Source organism: Cynocephalus volans, chromosome X, assembly GCF_027409185.1.
Source record: "Cynocephalus volans isolate mCynVol1 chromosome X, mCynVol1.pri, whole genome shotgun sequence".
In the NCBI taxonomy this organism is placed as follows: domain Eukaryota; kingdom Metazoa; phylum Chordata; class Mammalia; order Dermoptera; family Cynocephalidae; genus Cynocephalus; species Cynocephalus volans.
Window position 1 is genome coordinate 4,650,844 of NC_084478.1, and position 8,324 is coordinate 4,659,167.

The 8,324-nt window shown below is 35.1% G+C and overlaps 1 pseudogene; it reads right to left on the reverse strand.

Annotated features, from left to right (window-relative positions):
* Positions 1–7,235: 7,235 nt before the first annotated feature.
* On the reverse strand, positions 7,236–7,644 carry LOC134367130 (small ribosomal subunit protein mS33-like; annotated as a pseudogene).
* Between the last annotated feature and the right edge of the window lie 680 nt (positions 7,645–8,324).

An 8,324-nucleotide genomic window follows, 5' to 3' on the forward strand; every position in this document is an offset into this window, starting at 1 on the left:
GGGTCACTATACTGCTAAGAGAGTCTAGGATGAGTGAGAAATAATGGAAACAAAATATTAAAATGTGCTATTTGACACTGTACTATAAAGTCCTACCATGGTAGCTAAGGACGTCCTCACAATTTCATCATAATTTTCCTGCATCTTATATGCATGAAGTATATGCGTGGAGACTTTGTAGGGTGATGCTGACAGCAGCATGTCGCACAGCCAAAATAATTAGAAGCTGACTATTTTAATTTTAATCAATTATGTTTTTCCTCCTTCCCTATCTACTGGATAATTGCTACACTTTTACACAGAGTAGTATTTAGGTCACCGAATATCATTTTGGTAGGTCTTAAGCTGATTGTATTTTTAGACATTTTTATTTCTCTCGTTCTCTTTAAAATTTCTACACCTTTACTCGAATTTTAAAAAAAGGTAGAAATGGTTTTGAAGATTTTTTCTACTGGATAACTGGAATATTTTCAATAATTATTCAATATGCCTTGCGTGTACATTTTTAAGCCAAGAAATTAACCTTTGAGGGCTAAAATATTACAGTAAACTTGGTTATTATTAATTTGGTGAAAACAGTTAACAATAACTTAAATGGGTAAATTAAGGAAATTAAGCTTCCCAAAGGTATTGAATGTATTGTTATAAATTGTCAGATGTTGAGAACAGTTTAATTGAATTTATGATGATGATGAATTACAAAATAAATATAAATTGAGTAATTATCCGACACTGAAAATTAGTCAACTTGTGGCAGAAAAAAGGGAAGTTGTAACAAATATTGTATTATTATATAGTTCAAGGCAGAAGTAAGAGATGTTATCCCTATACTTCAGAATTGTTAGTTGGAGAGCAAATTGAAATAGCAAAGAATCTCAGGGAAAAAAAGAGTGAGAGACAGAGAAAGAGAGAGAGAGAGCCTGAAGGGATTTTAGCTGATCCAACCATTCTGTAATTGTATATGCTTAAGAAAATTCCTGTCAAATCATCCCCAGCATTTCCTTGAACAGGTGCCGTGAATGAATCCTCACAAATTCCACAGAGCACTTCTCACATGCTTTCTGCAGCAGTGTGCTTCGTCAGTCCTCCTCCAGTGGAAGGGGCAATTCCTATGGAAACAAACACATCATTAAAAATGCTTAACTATGACTTAAATATTTGAAAACATTATATCCAGGTCTTTATTTCACTAGATTGCACATCTCTACTCCTTTTCAAATATTTCACATGCAAAATGATTTAGATGCTTTGCGTTAGCCCATTCGATGTTTCCTTAATACTTTAGCTTACCTTATCCCTTCTTCAATAGTGGAACCTGGAACTAAAGGCAGTCATTTAGATGTCATTTGACTGTTCTCTGAGGATTTCATTACTTTCAGTGACCTATTCATTATTAGTATTTCCCAAGGTTTTATTGTCATCCACTCTCTCTTTCACTCCACCATCCCTGGATGAGCTCTGGATTGCTCAGTGTGACCTTTGGGTAGAATATACAACTTTCTGGAGTGTATCTCTACCTGATATCCCATAAAATCCAAAATGCATATCTTTTCCCAGATATATCCTATTATTTCAGTTGCTGATTCCATTTGTGGCCATCCTCAGAATCATCAAATCTAAAAGTGGAGTGTTTCACATGTCCTGCTTCCCTCTACCTAAACATCATGCCATGTTAATTTGCCACCAAATTATTCCCCAAATGCCTCTCAGCTAATGAAATATTTCCATCATCTATTTCCAGGATTAAACCCCATATTTCAGTTCTCACTCTAACCATTAATCCCTTTGACATGAGCTATAAAATGTCTTTTGAGTTCCTACCATTTTTGCATAGCATTAGAATTGACTACTAAACTTGAAGAGAGTGTTTCTTCTTTTCTCCAATCACTATAGAAACATGACTGGATTTATCCCCAGTGACATTTATCCCATGGATGCATGGATGGTTCAATGTACTCTAGTCGATAAATCTGATACATCACATCAACAAAATCAAGGATAAAAACCATACAATTATCTCAATAGATGCAAAAAAATATATATATATATTTGGCACAATTCAACATACCTTCATGATAAATGCTTACAGCAAATTAGGCATAGAAGGAAAATTTCTCAACACAATAAAAACCGTATATGACAAACCCACTGCCAATATCATCTTGAATGGGGAAAAGCTTAAAGCTTTTCCTATAAGAACAGGAACAAGACAAGGATGTCCACTCTCACCACTCCTATATAACATAGTATTAGAAGCAATCAGACAAGAGAAAGACATCAATGGCATTCAGACTGGAAAAGACAAATTTGAACTGTCCTTGCTTGTACATGATGTGGTCCTGTATATAGATAAACCTGATTACTCAAAAAAATATATATATATATATACAAAAAAAACCTCAGAGTTGCTAAATGATTTTTATACTCCAATAATAGACTAGAAGAAAAAGAAATCAAGAAAGCAAGCCAGTTTACAATAGTCACCAAAAAAATAAAATGCCTAGGAATCAATTTAACCAAGGAGGTAAAAGACCTCTACAATGAGAACTACAAATTACTGCTGAAAGAAATTAAAGAGGACACAAGAAGATGGAAAGACATTCCATGCTCTCAGACTGTAAGAATTAACATTGTGAAAATGTCCATATTACCCAAAGTGGTCTACAGATTCAATGCAATCCCCATCAAAATACCAATGACATTCTTCTCAGAAATAGAAAGAAAAAAAAAAACAAACCAACAACAAAAACCTAACATTCATATGAAACAATAAAACACTGCAAATAGCCAAAGCAATCTTGAGGAAAAAAAAAAATATATATATATATATAGAAACATGAAGGGATATATATAAAGCTGGAGGCATAACGCTACCTGACTTTGAATTATACTACAAACCTGTGATAACCAAAGTTTCATCGTACTGGAATAAAAATAGACACTTGACCAAGGGAACAGAATACAGAACCAAGAAGTCAACCCACACACTTACAGCCAAATGATTTTTGACAAAGGCAACAAGAACAGGCACTGAGGAAAAGATTGCCTCTTCAATAAACAGTGCTGGGAAAACTGGTCATCCCTATGTAGAGGCATGAAACTAGACCTGTACCTCTCACCATCTACCAAAATCAACTCAAAATGGATTAAAGACATAAGACATGAAACTATACATTTCCTAAAATAAAACATAAGGGAAACACTGCAAGATGTAGGACTGGGCATAGACTTTATGAATAAAACCCCAAAGCACAGGCAACAACAACAAAAAAGCTAAACAAATGGGACTATATCAAACTAAAATCCTTCTGCAGAGCCAAGTAAACAATCAACAGAGTGAAAAGACAACCTACCAAATGGGAGAATATACTTTCAAACTACACATCTGACAAGGGTTTAATATCCAGAATGTAAAACGAGCTCAAATAACTTTGCAGCAAAAATCAAATGATCCAATTAAAAAATGGGCAAACGAGCTGAATAGACATTTTTCAAAGAAAGACATACAAATGGCCAACAGGTATATGTATTCTCAACATCACTAATCATCAGGGAAATGCAAATCAAAAGCACACTGAGATATCATCTCACCCCAGTTAGACTGGCCATTACCAAAAAGACAGAGAATAAAAAATGCTGATGAGGCTGTGGAGAAAGGGGAATTGGTGGGGCTCTAAATTAGTACAGCCTTAATGGAAAACAGTGTGGAGTTTCCTCAGATGACTATAGATAGAACTGCTGTACAATCCAGCCATCTCACTTCTGGGTATATACCCAAAGGAATGGATATTATCATGTCAAAAGGATATCTGCACTTCCATGTTCATCACAGCTCTATTTACAATAGCCAAGAGTTGGAACCAATCTGAATGTCCATAGACAGATTACTGGATAAGGGAAATGTGCTATATGTACACAGTGGAATACTAGTCAGCCATAAAAAAAGAATGAAATTCTGCCATTTGCAGCAACATGGGTGAACGTAGAGAAAAGTATGTTAAGTGAAATAAGCCAGGCACAGAAAGAGAAACACCACACATTCTCACTCATAAGTGGGAGCTAAAAATATATATGTAAAAAGAAAGATACAACAATCACCATAATCTATTCAACTTTCAAAACGAGAAAACAGCACTGAGGACACCAGAGGTGGGAAAAGAGGGTGGGGAGGGTTATTAGTGTGAAATTGGTGAAGGGCTACAAAAAATGATGATATCGTGTAATGTTAAATGTGATAATTATCCTGATTTGAGCATCACATTTTCACACAGGTATGAATATTCAATGCTATACTCCACAAATTGTACAATCAATTATACTTCAATAAATAAATAAAATGAAAAAAGAAACACAGTTGGAAAAGAGCCCAACATATAGCACATGATTAATCTTTTTTTTTTTAAATAAAGGAACGATTGGATTCTAAATTAGGAAAAGTGCTATGTACCATTGTGGAAATGTAGAACAGCCCACAATATTATGAATTCAAATTTAATCCCAAGGTATGAGAACAATGCACCTGCAAATATTGCCACTGGTTTCTGACATGCGTTATCCATCTTATTTTTGTTCATCTATGCTCATCATCAAAATATCAGTCGACAGGTATATCCTCTGTTCACAAAAGAGGCACAAGTAGCCCATGGAATTACTATTCACTGTGTCCAAGGAGCAGAGTACCTGATACATCAACCTAAGACTTTAAGTTATACATATTATTTCTCACCCCGAAATAGGTGTAAACTTTTCTGAAGACATTTTCAGAGGTCAATTGCTTCTGCTTAAAATTTGCACTGATGCATTTTGGGTTTTCATTTCTCATTATTAGCTTTCTGCAAGGTGACAGAAGGTGGTGATTGTGTTGTATAGATTTCCAACACAGTTGTTAATGGTATAAAAGAAACCAGCATGCAAACACTGAATAACATATACTGATGTCACTGAGATTTTGAGATCTATCAGTATTTTTAAGAAATATGTGTATATTAGCATGAGAAAAAATGTTACATTTTAGAGAGTAAAAACGGTGACTTTATATCCTGAATTTAGAAATGCAATTAGATATTTTTTTCAGGTTTTCAGTTCATTTAACTGTAACTTGTTGGAGATGTTTATAACATATACATCTGCTTGTGTATGTTTTATTTAAGGATTTCAACATATATTCTGTAAACAACTTAAATCTTAATGGGGATAAATGATGTGAATCTATAGTCTATATTCCAAACTCCTTAATTTATGTATGATATGAAAAAAAATTATGTACTAAAAACTGATTATTGTATATCTTTCCTTGGATCAGCCTTCTATATCTTATAATCAAAAAGGAAAAATATTCTGCCCCAGGAGGGCTTGCAGGGGCCTATCATTTATAGTCTGTCAAATCAATCATATTACAAGTGCTATTAATATAAAACTATTTCTACAATGTGGGTTATAAAGTAACAAAGTCTTCAGATGAAAATTCACAGCTGGTAGAACTGCTGCCACCCTTATAAATTATAGTCACTGAATCCCACAGTCATTACTATAATTAAATCCCAGTAATCAATATTGACTGTCATTGCCCATATGGTGAGAGACAATTTTATCATATTATTGTAAACTAAAATGTGAGAAAATTTTCAAACTTCTTCAACGGAAACTGTCCCATTCCTTCTAATTGCATGACATGCTTTGTAACATGTAATTCCTTAAATGATAACATTTCCTGCTGATATTCTGGATCTAGGAAAAATAATGTACTACATTGTTGGAAGATCCCCTTTTATTATAAAAGGACATTGTCTTTGACTCTTTTGAGTCTGCATATAACTTTGTGAACATGCACTTGTAACATGTGTAGTTGAACACGTGTTGCATCGTGGAACTGTTGTTTATTGCATATCCAGATTAAAAACAAAACATAAGTTCATTGAACGTAAATGGAATCCCAATGGTGCCTGCCAAGTCCACCATGTTTTCTAGCTCAATTTATGCTCCTGTTCCCCAAGATGAGTTTTTCAGACTTCTCATTTTGACACCCTCATTACATATTCCTCCTCCTCTTCTTCTAAGTGATGATTTTAGGAAGTTCAGAAACAGTCTAAACAGAACTGTCACTGGTCCTTCCAGCAAATCTATCATTTACCCTGTATTGATTTTCCATCACTATTGTAATAGAGTAGCTGCCAACAAACAATGTCACGGTACAGTTATGGAGGTCCAAAGTACAACATCAGTTTCGCTGGGCTAAGATCAACCTGTCAGCAGGACTTTATTCCTTCTTGACGGCTCTAAGGGAGAATCTATTTCCCGACCTTTCCAGCCTCTAGTGGCTCCTGGCCCATTCCTCCATCTTCGAAGCCAGCTAAAAAAATAAACAAATAAATAAAAATTTAAAGAAAGATACAAAGATAATTGGTTGAATTTTCCAAAGGAGAAAACAGAACTGCAGCTACCGGAGGTGAGAAGGGGGTGGGGGGAGGGTGGGTGGTCAGCAAGAAATTGGTAAATAAAGGCCAGAAAAGGTAATTACACTGTTTAAATTTTTTTCAGGATATTCATTTAATGAAGTTTCCCCTGTACTTCCCCAACATCTCATCAGCACCCCAAAAAGTCATTAAACAAAAGTGGTATATTTACACAATGGAATACTACTCTGCTGTAAAAAGGAATGAAATACTACCATTTGCAGAAATGTGGATGGACTTAGAGAAAATTATATTAAGTGTAATAAGCCAGGCACAGAAAGACAAATACCACATGCTCTTACTTATATGTGGGAGCTAATAAAAATAAATAAATAAACATACAAACAAATAAACGGTGGGCAAAAAAAGACAGAACCACCACAAGAATTCCTTCAACTTGTTAAGTGAACAGATATGATGTTAATTGGGGGGAGGGGAGAGGGAAGGGGGGAAAGGCAAAATTGGTAAAAGGGACCAGAAAATCAACTACATTGTATATTGATGAATTAAAAAATTTAAAACATTTAAAAAATAAAGACAAACATAGACATAGGTAAGGTGATAACTAAAACAAAGAAAGAAAGAAAATTGGTTAAACATCAGATTAGAAAACCAAGACCCAAATAAATTTAGGTAATTAGATTATTTCCAAGAAACCAGTCACAATTTAACTCGATTACACTTCAACAGAGTGATGATTGTGTTTCTCTGAATAATCTTCATTTTGGATGATTATATTCTTCCAATACGTGGAAAGACAGCAAATACACTTTTTTCTCTCAGTCACTCAGGAAGAAATCTTCTGTCTTGCTGGGCCAACACTATTTTTTTTGGTGCCCTTTTCCTTTCTCCTTTCCTTTGTTTCCCCTTTCCACGAAGCTTCTTCAGACAGCTTTGCTCATCCTACAAATCCTGATGCACGTCTCTGTAGAGGCCTAGAAAACAGTGTTCCCATGGGTGCAAAATAAGTGTTGTGATTTGGAGACCAGTCATAAGTCTCCTACCTCTTGGCCAAAGGCTCTTCACTAAACAGTTTCACTACTTTCATGGATTTGGAATCAGCATGCCTGGAAATTTCACCAAATAGCCAGGCACTCAGTTGAGTCAAATGTAAGGCATATTCTGAAAGTGAAGGTATTTCTTGAGCAGCCAGAAGCATGAATCCCTGGACGTGACCTTCCTCCCCACGCATCCCTGTTCTGGAAGACTACAGTGTGTGATGTTGAATATACTAATTATCCTTTGTTTTGCAACTGGCCTGTAAGGGAATCCAAACCCATGACCTTGGGGTTAGAAGGCTGTGCTCTAACTGAGATAACTGGCCAGCCTTTGCTAATTATCCTGATTTGAGCATCACACATTGCTTACAGGTATTGACATTCAACACTGCACCCCACAGATATGTACAATCAGCTATGTTTCAATGAAATAAATTTTAAAAAAGCACCTCACTTCAAAAAAAAAATAGAGAGAAATTTAAATGTCTTTCTTGATACTGCTGAATAAACAATTTTGGACTTTAAAATGTGTGTGTGTGTGTGCATGTGTGCGTGTGTGTGTTTATATATATATATATATATATATATATATATATATATATATATAACCAGCAATATTGGCTGGGGTCCTTCTTACCTTGCCTTTTTCATGACTATCTTTTCTAATTTCCTCTTCCACTTGTAAAAACCCTAGCAATCATCTTGTATGCAACCAGACACCACACACCAATCCCCTTTGTCCTAAAGTCAATGGATTAGAATGTGGATTTTACCTACCTGCAAACCCTTGGTCTTATAACAATCTATCTGTGGGTACCAGGGATTAGAATGTTAGTATCTTCGAGAAGGAAGCATTTTTCTGCCTGAAATATAA